At 31.6% G+C, this 13715-nt stretch overlaps 1 protein-coding gene across 3 annotated transcripts in view; it reads right to left on the bottom strand.

Moving 5' to 3' along the window:
* Positions 1 to 13715, bottom strand: part of LOC115883967 (homeotic protein antennapedia-like) — a 449763-nt gene that overhangs the window by 282589 nt on the left and 153459 nt on the right. For 2 of the 3 annotated variants that reach the window (XM_030902387.1, XM_030902388.1), the window contains exon 2: positions 8413 to 8459. The exons of the other annotated variant lie outside the window; for it this stretch is intronic. The gene's annotated coding sequence lies outside the window, so the exon portion shown is untranslated. The remainder of the gene's footprint in view (positions 1 to 8412; positions 8460 to 13715) is intronic. 3 annotated transcript variants of the gene reach the window in all.

The raw sequence follows: 13715 nt of genomic DNA, 5'->3' as shown, positions 1-13715 counted from the left end.
TTTGAAATACTCTAAATACAGAAAATGTTAATTTTTTAATTCTCCATCTATTAAAAAAATCATATACAGGGTGTTCTATTTAAAACAACGAAGAAAAATTATTTTTTATTTTAGAAAGTTTGCCGTAGAATTTTGAACACCCTGTATGATTTAAGATTACGATATTTATAGCAAAGATAAGTACAGATCATTTAAAGTAAATACCTAATATAGTTTTGATTTCAGGACACTTTTTGTATTTGTAATAATTTTTTTTAAAAAAGGTTGAATAATATACAGGGTGATAATGCTAAATGACATGGTAATATTTAAGGAAGTGATTCTTAGTCCTATTCTAAAAAATAACTTCATATGAATATACGTCCTATACATTATCTTAACTTTTCAGTTACAGGGTGGTAAAATTTTCTATTTTTTTTCAAAATATCTCTGATGGTGTATTTGATACACGTCTTCCATACACCAAAATGCTTCTTTTGATATACAAATAAAATGTTTTATTTCTTAATTTCCTTCCAGCCGATGCCTGAAACAGTCACCGCATCATATTTTCAGCTATTTGACCCTGAAATAAACTGACTCGATTTTTTTTTAAGCAAAATATAAATATAAATAATGCGTCGAACGAAAAAAAATGAAGAGACAAAAAATGTTTAGAAATGAATGAAGATTTTGAAAATAATTTTTATTTTAAGAAAAGTCAGTGGCCGAAGTCAGTGGGTCAAAAATGTCTTTAATAAAATCAGAGTTATTATGAAAAAAAGTTTTTTTTTTTAGAAAAATTTACAACCCTGTATCTCAGAAATTGAGATATTTAGAACATACATTCATATGAAGTTTTTCTTTTATATTATATTTTCCTGAAATACATCCTAGTACATACTCTAGGTTTGTACTTAAACAAAATTCCCAAGTTTTTTTATTCTAGGATCTACTACAGATGTAGGTAGGTATGCCAGGTGGGTATAACAATAAATAAAATTGAACGAAAAACAAAAATAAGAGAAATCAAAAATTAAATGTAAATCCGACAAGAGGACACTACAAAAACCATGAAAATTAAGGCTTGACATTCTCGCAGCTTTATTTTCTTCGAGCGAATTCGCGGCACATCTTTTTGTATCCCGTCCGCTTATAGTATAGCGTTCGGATTTCCGATATCCGTATACGTAGCGACTTGAAAGGCCAAGAAGACAGGACAATGGAGCGAATGGTGTTTTAGGGACACTTCCAGGACGTGGCTGGTGTGACGCCCGACGAAGAAATTAGATGTCCGTAACGTCGTATCAGATTAAAAACTATTTGTTATAAATATCAGTATATATTAAAAGTTAAGTTTTCTTTTTTAGTTGATATCAAGTTAATCTAAACTATACTTAGTGTGTGCAGAATTCTATATTCTATTAAAAATATGTTAATACTTTTATGGGAGAGCCCGAGAGACAGGGGTAGTTCCGCTTATTTTGTCTTCGCGCTGAAAAAACACTACAAATTTTCATAGCGTAACTAATAATGTTAATAAAAATCTTAGAAACACTTCGGCATTTAACGTTTTATGTAAAACTGGCTAGGTATTTTACACAAATGAAGAAGGAAATTAAAGATAAAGGATTATACTATATCCGTATTGTAGCACATTTTTAGACAACTTCTTTATTTTTAAGATTTGATGGTCAAACATCAACAAAATTTTCCTTATGTTTGGACTAAATTTTCTCGAAAATAAAGACATAATATAAAATTCCGTTAGAATACGGAAATAGATTGAAGTTTTACGATTACAGCGATATACAATTTATGTGGTTTTGTAACAAATTGCTCGCTATTCTATGGCAAATGTTGAAGATTTGCAAACCTTAATGAAGCCTTAATCAAAGCACGTGTGTTTGGAATTTTGGGTATGGCTCAACATGACAAGATTGGGCTAAGCCCTAAGCAGATATCTGAAATATAATATATATTTCCTTCGGCCACACACCCGCTTTACCCGACCCCTGAGAGCGATCCGAACAGTACAGCGTAATAGACTCTTATACGAATTTTTATACAGTTAAAAAAAATAACCTTTCTTCGGAAAGTTTCTAAACCAATAGACGAATCGAAGAAAGAGGATAATCCGAAAATGCCACAGACTGGAAAAGAAAAATTCGACGCGGAAAGTGACCAGAGAGAAAAACCGAGAGAAGAAAATCGTCAGACGAAATGGAAAAGGCCCCGTGGTCCGATCGATAAATCAGTCAGGGCCGAGTGACTGGACAACAGACCGATAGGGCGGCATGGGGGGACAGAGGGGGCAGGGACCCAACCGAAGATGATTTACGGCGCTGCTGACCGCCGTTTGCGCGCATGTGATTATTATTATAATAACTGCGCCTTTGGATACTTTCCGCCCTCGAGGGGGGAACGGTTGCCGGATCATTGGCGTGCGCGCGAATGCACACTGCATTCACCAATTGATAGAATACTTAGATGCTCCTGATTTTATCTAGCCTGTTTTTTTTATGGGGATATGTTAAAGATAGTGTTTACAAAACTCGACCAACTAGTGTTGACAACATGTGAGAAATTAATTTAGCTGCTTTTCGAGGTAGAACTCTATATATGCTTTTTAAAATGAAAAGATCCTTTTGAAAAGACAATCATTTTATGCAGTTAACAGGAAAAGAAGCGTTTTGAGCATTTGATTTCATCTAGCTAATTTTTGTCGCATAATTATAGGTTTACATCTGGATTTAATTCTGTAATAATTAAGATATGTTTTAAACATTTATTTTTTATTACCCTTGAGTATTTTACTCTAAAATCTTTAATTTTTGTTAAATTAACAAAAGGTATATCACCCAGCCACCTAGATTTTTTTGAAATAATAAAGATTTACTGACGCAAAATCATAAAAATTAAAATATCTGGGAAAATCTTTGTCTGAGGGGTAGACAACCTTAATAATATTTTGAAGATATATAAATTCCCCATTGAACACCGGAAAAATATACTGGGTGTTTCATTTAAAGTAAATGAGTAACTTGCTTTTAAATGTGATTAATTTTCCATATTAATTTCGTCTCACCCTGTATAACTTTTTGGGTCAAATTTCAATTTGTAATTGATGTGTAACTTTTTTTGAAGACACCCTGTATAATTCTATATATTTTTATAAAATGCTTTCAGTTATCCTACATATGCTGCCAAAATTTCATTTCGATATAAACTGTCGTTTTTCTTGGAGCTTCCGCGGCGTATGAGAGGCGCCACCCTGTACTCTGTTTTTTTTTTCAAGTAAGATTTTGACAGACGACGACAGAAGAAAAGCAGATGACGTCCATACCAATCTATTTATTTTATTAAAAAATGTACCCACTACTAAAAAAATACTAACTAAAAAATGTACACTACAACCATCTTATTTCTTTGTAAAATAAAATAAACTACTTTGAAATTAAAATGACAGACACATCTATCACTGTCAAGGATCTTGTCGTTGGACAGACTATAATCATTTTAGTTTAAATATAGACATATTGTTAAAACTGACAACATTTTATTGTTCGATTTAGAACAAAACATATTCAGTGAATAAAAACATTAATTTATGGAAAACTGATCCCCCCATCCTTCAATGTAATGTAACTAATAGTTATACGCTAATATAACATATTTTGCAGGTCTATTTTAATATCATTGCTGCAAGTGGAGATGCTCTTTTTCCATCAAAGCGTTGCTTACATTACAACGATTAGACATATAGTTTAGCACATTTTACATTGTAAGGAATCAATTATTTAACTGTTATGTAAAATATAACGCAGGTTTGCACCGAACGTAGCAAATTTTGTTCAATGATATGCTATCGTGAGCCCAACGCTTTTATTGTTTATACGACTCTACTATACTTGTGGTGCTTTTTGGATGGAGTGGGAGAATCACATGTTTGCTGGTATTGTGTAGTGGCAGGACGCCTTCCAAAAAAAAATATTTTACTTATTTTTTGGTGGTTTTGTTCTGTTGTTTTGATGATTTAAATGGAAAATGACATAATCTTTTGGACAGAAGAATTAATGAATGCTTTATTAGAATCGTCGTGTACCTATCTTTATTATATTATATACTTACTTTAGTACCTACTGCTTAGGTGCAGAAAGAATCAATTCTACTTATTCAACTTATATCTTCTTCTTTCATTTATATTTTCTTAAAGTGGCGGTCTGAGATATTTAAGTTAATCCCGAGACCAAAGTTACACAAGAGGCTCTAACAGGACAATTTGGTGAATGCACCGATTTAAAATTCGATTTTTCTCAAATATTTGATTAAAATTAAAATTATTAAAAATCTACTCCACTGGTTTGAAGTGCAGTTATCGTTCGACATTGTTCCAACAACACTTTATCTTCATCATCCACTTCTTTGCGTGGTTTGACTTGATTTTTTTGTACAGGGTGTCCCATTTACTGTGTTTTACAGGGTTTCTCGTTTATGAGTATAAGTACAAAGATGCCGTTTTAATATTACGTTGTTATTTTTTTATGAAACAAGATACTACATAGAGATTTGACTTAGCTATCTTAGTTCCTAAAATACTGGGCGAATTTTAAATTTTTGCTTTTTTGATTCCCCTCGTATTTTGATTATAACTTATCGAGAAGTTATTTTTTTAGGAGTCCCGTAAGGTTTTTTAGGTAGAATTCATTGACGCAACTAGTTTTTCTCCGCTGTCATTCTTGAATTATGACCCAAACTTTTTTTTTATATTCGGCTTCCAGTTGGCTGGGAAATGATATCGAAAAAACGATCGATGATATTTCCCATATAAATTTACATATAAAATGACAGTGATCTTGATTTCATACCCATCGCTGACGCCGTTTTTATTCGATCAGTAGAATACCCTATATATATTTTTTATTTTATTTGTTTATGATTATTTTATGTCTTGTTGTTATTGTTATTGACTTTTTAAAAATATAATATAATGCTTATTTAATTTTTCAACATACTTCTTTCTCAGCCTGGTTCCATCCAGTGTTGGATATAGGCCTCTTCTAGGTTTTTCCATGCTTCGCGATCTCTAGCCAATCTTATCCATTGTCTTCCCGCCACTGCCCTGACGTCATCGACCCATCTCTTTTTTGGTCGGCCCACACTTCTTGTTGTTCCCCTAGGTCTCCATAGGATTATTTTTTGGGGCCATCGGTCTGGATCCTGTCTTGCCACATGTCCTATCCATTGCCACTTCAGACTTGCCACTCTTTTAACGACATCTATTAATTTTGTTTTTTGACGTATGTGGGTATTTCGTATTTTTTCCCTAATGGTAACTCCCAACATGATTCTTTCCATGGCTCTTTGTACTACTCGTAGTTGTTCTGCTGTTTTTCGAGTAATTGCCATAGTCTCTAAGCCATACGTAAGCACAGGTAGAATGCAGCTGTCGTAAGCCTTTTTCTTTAGGTTCATGGGCAACTTTTTATCCTTGAAATTATCGCTCATATTTCCAAATGCTACCCATGCCAAATGGATCCTGCGTTTGATCTCCGTATTTTGGTTTTCCTTGCCCAGCTTGATTTTATGACCTAAATATATATAATGGTCTACGTTTTCAATAATAACGTTGTCCACGGTAATGTTATGGATATTGTTGCTCATTATCTTCATTTTAAGGCCAATTTTCTAGGATTGCTCATTTAGCTCATTTAGCATGGTGTTTAGTTCTTGAATGTCGGTGCTCAGCAAGACAATATCGTCTGCGAACCTCAGATGGCTAAGGTGTGCCCCATTTCAACATACGGTCAGTTTAAATTAGGTAATCATAACAATCAATTAATTTATTGTACGTCAAATTGTGGATATTGGCTATTCCACTCTAGTTTCTATGTGTAAAATTATTGCACAAATGCATCAAAAATATCACTAACTCTGATTGACAGAAGTGTTATTTAAAAGCTGCACAAGTTCATTTTTAGTGCAGTTTATTAAGGGATGGAAAACAAAATTGTCAGGTTAAAATAAATTAAATAAAATAATATTCTTTTCATCTAGGTCGATTTATGGAAAAAAGTTGAATAATGCATTTTTACCTTATTTATGAAAATATGTTATGTTATGAGAATATCATATTTCTTGAAAGCTCATAACAAGGCAAATAAAACAAAAAAATATATACAAAGGGCCCCATTTGAGTCATATTTAAAAATAGAACAAATGAACGGATACACGAAAAAACCAGCGAAAACGACCGGCTTTCTAGTAAATAAGCTGTGACCAGTGTACAGGGTGGCTCGAACTCGACGCTCATCATTGGGATTTCGGAAACCGTAAGAGATACAGGATCGGTTAAATGGAGGCAAAGTTGCGCAATTTGATGCTCAATAAAATGCCGTATTGCATTTTGAAAAATTCCGAATACTTCCGAATATATTCGAAAAAAAAACGGAATTTTCAATTTTGTTTTCTATTGTTTCCTGGCTTTATTTGTTAAGATAACTTAAAACGAAAAACACATTTTCATGGCCACTTTTTCTGCTAACTCTGTGTGATTAAATATTGACTCTGACGTTTCGGCTTCTGGCGACCATCATCAACTTAATTTTTTTAAATACGGACCTGATTTTTTTTTTCAATTTAATTAGATCTTTTCATCGCTCTTAAAACACTATATATAGTCACTTTGATATTTGCCGACGTTTCGTACAGAAAATTCCATCATCAAAATATTTTATGCAAAAAAAATAAAAAATAAAAATGCAATACGGCATTTCATTGAGTATCAAATTGCGCAACTTTGCCTCCATTTAACCGATCCTGTATCTCTTACGGTGTCCGAAATCCCAATGATGAGCGTCGAATTCGAGCCACCCTGTACATAGAAAAAATATTAAATCTATTACCACATACTAAACTAATTATAATTAACGACGTTTCTTTATCGAACTAATAAAGAATTACTATGTACGCAATTAGTACTTACAAAATCGCTGTAACTTTTTGCTATGGGAAATTTTGTATTTTTATGAAAACATTTCCAAAGCACCCTTTTACGTAGAATTTAATGGTTTAAGTATAATTTTTCTAAAATTAATAATTTAAGAATTATCAACAGAAAATTTGATTCTTTATATGGGACACCCTGTATATTTTTAATTTATTGAAAAGAATTTAAAATTACCTTTCTAACAATATAACACACTTGCTATTTTGCTCGATTCCTCTTCGAGATATAGAGTATATAAATTATATATAAAATTCGCCCGCTTTAAATAAGTAGGTTTTGAACGGCACCGGCTGTAATGCAAAAAAATTGTAGCTGTGAGAATCAATTAAAACGAAAATAATATTTGCTGTGAGAGATGCAGAATTTTATAACAATTTAAAATATATTTTAACCAACATCAACACATTTAAACTATATCTAATAACAATAAAAATAAATAGCAAACCAAGACACGAGATTTTGCTCCAAGTGTTCGACATATCGACCGTCTTCTGTTATGGACAGACGGGGCAGTTTTTGAACATTTCTCGCGGAATTCATTAACTCAGTGGGGGTGAAAGATAATCTCTCATAACTGCTAAGTATTTCTAATTCTTGTCTAGATTATACGGAAGAATAAAGAACCTTTATTCTTCCTCAAATATATCCATAGGATTAGATCCATGAGCACTAAGTCAGGCGGCCTCGACGGCCAACGGCTGGGATCTTGGTTAGCTATTCAATTATTCTTGAAATAGGCTGCAAAAATTTGCTGATAACTTCAGCGTTCAGAGGCGGTGCGTCGTCTTGCTGGAAAAATAATATGTTTTCCAGTTCTATTAAGGGTATATCATCAATAAGGGGTCCAAAGCCTACTAGTTAAAAGTGGCGAACTTTTAAAAATGCTGTATTTCGAAGGGGATTATAACAAACTATCAAGTGTGCTATATTTTTGGAAAGGTAATTTTAAATTCTTTTCAGTTAATTAAAAATATAGAGAGTGTCCCAAATAAAAAATCAATTTTTCTGTTGATAACTCTTAAATTATTAATTTTAAAAAATTATACTTAAATCATTAAATTCTACGTAAAAAGGTGCTTTGGAAATGTTTTCATAGCAATACAAAATTTTCCATAGTAAAAAAGTTACAGCGATTTGTTAAAAATGCACATTTTTGAAAAACACCCCGTAACTCCGAAACGGTAACAGATATTGATGTGCAGTTTTCACCATCATGTTTTTAATGAAAATTGAGCTCCAGACACCGATATTAGTTTTCGTCTATCTCCTATAGAAAAGGGTTTTTCCATTTAAAAGCGTCGAATTTGACCCACCCTGTACATAGAAACAAATTAAATCTATTACCAGATACTAAACTAATTATAATTAACGACGTTTGTTTATCGAACTAATAAAGAATTACTATGTACGCAATTAGTACTTACAAAATGTCCCAGATAAAATTCTCGTATCGCTACTCTTATGCAATTACCTGAAACAAAACAAACTGTTATTAAAATCAAAACAAATATACCGAGCTAAGATATAATTAATGAACTAAATACAGGTAAAAGAAACAAACAGCAATCTAGATAAACAAACAAAAAAAGCGATACATTAATTAATATACGTAATCGTATGTTAGAGCGAAACCTATACAGATCATTGGTTTATAATTAATGTGTTGTGTTAAAGAACAATAAACACACATTGGCAATAAATAATGGTATACACATAAACAGTGTTGTCAAATGGAGTGGAAATACCGTACGATTCAATTAGATTTGATATATTATAAGCGTACGGGATTAAGAAAAAAATGAATGCATTTGAATTTAGATCATATTATATGATAGAAATATAATTACGATTAAATAAAATATAAAATTTATAATAAACAGAAATTTAATTTAAACACTACTTTGATTTTATCCGAAATTTATTATCTATAATTAAATAATTTTTAATAGTACCGTACACTGAAAACGTGTAAGTAATTTTCCAAAAAAAATATTGATATATTATAGTATTTTTAATAAGAAACTTGTAAAAATAAGATATTTTTCCATAGTTTCACAAAAAAAATTAATTTTGCAAAACAGTTCATTAATATTAAATAATTATTACTAACGATATTATTTTCACAATGAGTTTTGTAAGTTTAAAAATTAAATTTAAATCAAAATAAAAAATTGCACGTTTCTAGACATTTTCACGAAACTTGTGTGAATTTACCATAGTATATTAAGTAAAAAACGACGCCACGTCACGTGACTTCTTGTGAAGTTGATGCGAATTAAGTAATCGATTGAAAACGTAGTTAGAGGAAAGACGAAGAACATTTTTTTAATCTAAGTAGTTTTTTGAACAGGTGGGAGTCTCAGTGCGTCGGTGATTAGTGTTTTTATAATTTAAGAGTAAGTATATTATATTAATTATGTTTACAAGTCTGTTCTGTAAACATAAAGCCAACTCTCTTAGAAAATACAATCTTCAGTCATTATAATTATTTGCATCTTAATTTTAGCGATTTTTTAATGTAAATATAATTTTTCCATGATCTCTCTATATCAACATATTATCTCTAAGTATTATTTATTCTTTCTATTCTATTCGGTTTCCGCAATGGAGTTGGCACGAGAGAAGCATTATTTAGTATAAACGTGTTGACTCAGCGCTGTTTGGATGTTAACAAGGATGTGTATGCCTGCTTTGTGGACTATGAAAAAGCATTTGACAGAGTCCGTCATGAACAACTTATCAAAATTCTGAGAGAAAAGATAATAGATACCACAGATGTCAGAATTATTGAAAACTTATATTACGACCAAACAGCAAACATCAAGATAGACAATAAATACATGGAAAACAGCAACATCAAACGTGGTGTACGAAACGGGATGTATACTTTCCCCGCTATTGTTTAATATGTACTCGGAAGTCATCATGAGGGAGGCATTACACAATGAAGCAGTTGGAGTAGTAGTAAACGGAGTTTCTATAAACAATATACGATACGCAGATGATACCGTACTGCTAGCAGAAAGTATACAGGACCTGCAACGAATGGTCCAAAAAGTGTATGAAACAAGTATCCATTAGGGCTTGAATATGAACCTTAATAAAACAAAATTCATGATATTTACCAAAACACCAAATCAAAATACTCAACTGATCGTAAACCATCAGATAATAGAGCGAGTCTATAAATATAAATATCTAGGAACCCTGATCAACGACAAAAATGATTACTCATCAGAATTAAAAACGAGAATTGAAATAGCACGTAACACCTTTATTAAAATGAAGCAATTCTTTTGTTGCAAAACTTTAAGTAACCACATTAAAATACGAATGCTAAGAGGCTACATATTTACAATAATGCTCTATGGTATAGAAGCTGCCACTCTAACAAAACAAATGCTTAAAAAGATAGATGCCTTCGAGATGTGGCTTTACAGAAGGGTACGCCGGATATCATACGTTGACAGAATTATCAATTACGAAGAGTCTCAAAAGATCTAGAATTGTTCCAAGAGGTGAAAATCTCCAATATATGGGCCACGTAATGAGAGGTACAAGATACAAGCTTCTACAACTAATTATCCAGGGTAAAATAATAGGGAAGAGAAGCATAGGAAGAAGACGGATGTCGTGGCTTCGAAATCTCAGAGAATGGTTCAACTGTACATCAAACGACCTGTTCAGGGCAGCAGTCAACAAAATAAAATTAGTCATGATGGTCACCAACCTTCGCAAGAAGTCGGCACTTTAAGAAGAAGAAGAAGACTATAGTGTCTGTTATCTATAGAGTTGGTTATTTTAAAAGATAAATTTACAATGAACAAGTAAATTTAGTGTGAGATACACATTTTTTAAATAAATTCACAAAAAGCATTAGTGAATATAAAGATATAATACAATATATTTATATGCTACAAATTAACAATACAAAATATTTTAATTAGGAATACAAAAATATCCATTTGAAATGGATAAGACAAAAGTAGTAATACTATACTTGCTATAAAAAAATGCAGTAAAAAGCAAATATAACTGGATAAGACAGATTTTGCTGCAGTAACGTAATTTGTAGTGAATTTTATATAGGCCTAGGCGTCTTTTTCTGTAGTTTGGGACTATATTTACGTAGATTGCGGTGTCAACTATTAATGTATATCATTAGGCCATTTTTTTTAAATTGATAAGGCGGATTTTGCAACTCGAGTTTAATTTTAATTTTTCCTTCGCCATATTGTCAACAAAACTATAAAATTCCGATAAAACAACTAATTCATGTTTTAAAATTTAAAATCAATTCAAAATACTATTTTTCTTCATCAACCTAATTGTTTATTTACACCAAAAACAAGTAAATAGAACCAAAATCAACAGGTTCCGAACAATTGGCAAGCACGACCTTTACCAGGGCCAATAAAACCCAAAATCGTAGATTATTCAATTGGACGATAACGAAAACGTAACGAAAATGACTATTAAAACATCCCGAGCTGACTTTTATGACTTTTACGAGGTGTTTAGTGCATTACGCAGCCACGAAATCAACTTTATAGCCTCGTAAAGATTGCGAGGCGACGTGGGACTCGCGCCTCGATCCCCATCTCTGTTCCGCCCGCTTTATTGAGCGGGTTTGTCCTTGTTTTCGGTGGTAGAGTGCCGGTGTCTTTGTTGTAATTGGCCGACTCGAGTGGGCAATAATTTCTCCGTTTTGATTTCGTTTTGTTTTGGTTTATTTTTATTGGATTTAAACTGAAAAAATTAATTTCTGTACCCCAGAAGCAAACTATATTATGTCACAAAACGTACCTTTGAGAAAAACGAATTTAAAGTTCTTTTTTGTAGTTATTTTCTTCATTGACAGCCGATTAACAAAATCTGATAATAATACGATTTGCAAAAGAATATCAGACCAATCTATGTGTTTTTATTATGATGGAATCTTCCTTGCGGACGCTTTCAACTACATTAGAATGTTTATATAGAGAAATTTAATGACTTAAAAAAATGTTAAGGAAGTTATTAACGAGAGACAAGAAGGAAGGCACTATTTAATTGAAGGAAATACAGATCATTGTTTCATTTTCTAGGTAACGGTAATAATAGTTAAAATATTTTAATGATACTTCCAGTTAAATACAAAATAGTTTGGATTTTTTGTTTATAGTGCATTGTTTCCTATGAATAGTTTATTTCATTTATTTTTAATGATTTGAAGACATAATTTCATAACTTTACCAAAAAAATATGTTTGTAAATTTTTGTTAGTTTTTAATATATATTTTCTTTACTTTTTGGCATTTATTTGTCAATTTTAGTGGTTATCTAATGATTTAAAGATAGTTATTTGTTAAAGATACAAAAATTCTTGTTAAAATCATAAATGTTATGAATTTATTTTGGGAGAATATTAATCCATCGAGGCATAATATAATTTATGATTAAATAAGTATTTGTACCTCATAACCAGATAAGTTATGAAATTTTAGAAATATTTTTCAATATGTTAAATGTGTTTGATTTGTAACTGTTTTTTTCCGTAATATTAATACTACCACACAGTCATAATGGAAGATTAAAAAATGTTCTAGTTTTCTAAGACAGAGCTGCGGGAAACAATAGTTTTAGGAAACAAAAATGAATTAATACTAATCTATACTAATATATAAAATCCTTAAGTGACTGACATACTGATTAATCACGATCCTGCTCAAACCACTCAACGTAAGAAGCTCAATTTTGGCATACAGGTTAATTCTAGGGTGTAGAGGTTCGATAAGAAGGGATTTTTCGAAATTCCAGTTCCAAGGGGGTGAAACCACCACTAAAATATTATAATATTTTTTATTTAAAAAACGGTCAAGTTTCCGAAAAAAAAAACGCTTAAACACGTATATTTTATTTTGTTTTTTGACATATTTTAAGATTTTTGAAAAATGTATACAGGGTGTTTCGAAAAATCTGGCCATTGATAACGATCCTGATTAAAGCGCTTGACGTAAAAAGCTGATTTTTGGAAAACGGATTGACTTTAGGGTGTAGAGGTTCGATAAGAAGGGATTTTTCGAAACTCGAATTCTAAGGGGGTGAAACTATCCCTCAAATATGAATATTTTTTATTTAAAAACCGGTGAGTTTTTCGGAAAAACTCTTAAACACGCATATTTTATTTTGTTGTTTTACATATTTTAAGATTTTTTATAATTTTATACAGGGTGTTTCATAAAACATGACCAATGAGTAATCACGATTCTGCTTAAACTGCTTGACGTTTAAAGCTGATTTTTGACAAACGGATTGACTGTGGGGCGTAGAAGTTCGATAAGGAGGGGTTTCTCGAATCTAAAATTCGAAGTGGGTGAAAACGTTCCACAAATATTACAATATTTGTTATTTAAATAACGGTTAGTCTTTCGGGAAAATGCTTGGACACGCATAATTTATTTTGTTTTTTACATATTTTGAAACTTTTTAAAAAATCATACAGGGTGTTCCAATAAGTTGGGTAATTGATTAACCACGATTCTGCTCCAGTTAGTTCCATGTTAATGGAAATGCTTGCTTTGCTTTATCATCACCATTACAAATGATTAATTCGACGCGAACGAAGTCGCGGGTACACGCTAGTTAATTTATAAATTTCAACCAGAAACACACAACTATTGTTTATCTTTTCGCTACTCTGAGTATTTGCCGGCTATAATAACTCAAATACATCTATCTATTCAAG

Source organism: Sitophilus oryzae, unplaced genomic scaffold, assembly GCF_002938485.1.
Source record: "Sitophilus oryzae breed Bouriz unplaced genomic scaffold, Soryzae_2.0 scaffold_2006_pilon_pilon, whole genome shotgun sequence".
In the NCBI taxonomy this organism is placed as follows: domain Eukaryota; kingdom Metazoa; phylum Arthropoda; class Insecta; order Coleoptera; family Curculionidae; genus Sitophilus; species Sitophilus oryzae.
This window is presented reverse-complemented; position numbering and strand designations above follow the sequence as displayed.